Consider the following 978-nt stretch of genomic DNA (forward strand, 5'->3'; position numbering starts at 1 on the left):
CGCAGCCCCCTCACCAGGTCATCACCCATGGCCAGCACTAGGTCCAACAAGGCGTCTCCCTTGGTGGGGCTGTGCACCTCCTGGGTTAGATGGAGGTCTTGCACTCTGGCCAAGAACCTACGTGAGCAGTCAGACCTGGCTGACTGTTTAAAGACACATATCCAACTTTGCAACTGATGCTCAGCCTTAGGTTACAAAGCCATGCCATCTGGTCTGTGGGTCTTCCCACAAGTACAGCAATTTGGTGGCCAAGGAGCAGCTGCAGTGTAAATTGCTCTCAGAGCCGCAGCTCTACCCAGGATGCCCAATCAACGGACCAATTCCATGCTGGATCAAGCGCACAGACCGACCGATCCCATGTGCAGGATCTGGTCTGTGCACCAGCCCTGAGCCATTCATCTGGACCCCAGGACTACAGAGGTTGAGTGCCACAGGTACAAATAAAATATTGAAAATAACACTGCATACCAGACCGTGTACCACCGTAACTGTATAATACAACAGGTTAAGCTCTTGGCAATGGGATGTTAAGGAATCCATTAAGAATGAGTTTTCAGTGACAAGAGCTTTATAACCAACAAGGAGGAGTGAAGTACCATCCACTATATTCAACAATTTACCTTTTTCTTAAATGTACAAAACTAGCATTGACACATTATGCTATACCTTAATTCCCCAGTGCTTTACATGTCTATACAACCAGGTGGTGAATATGATGCAAATGTGTCATTAAATGAACATTTTATTTTCTACTGGCATGGATGTAATACTTAACAAAGGATGTAATCGCTTCTCGGCCTCTTGAAGGCTCAGATTGAGCGAAAACATTTACTGCATGTAGAACTCTGTATCTGCAATGCAAACAAGAAATTAGATGCAACATTTTTATTCCTGTCATGAAATTAAACATATGTTTAACGACAATTCCAATTCATCACAGTGCAGAAGGCCTTAGTATTTCAAAGATTTATTCAGGCA

Source organism: Crocodylus porosus, unplaced genomic scaffold (assembly GCF_001723895.1).
Source record: "Crocodylus porosus isolate Cpor-Errol unplaced genomic scaffold, CroPor_comp1, whole genome shotgun sequence".
NCBI classification, from domain to species: domain Eukaryota; kingdom Metazoa; phylum Chordata; order Crocodylia; family Crocodylidae; genus Crocodylus; species Crocodylus porosus.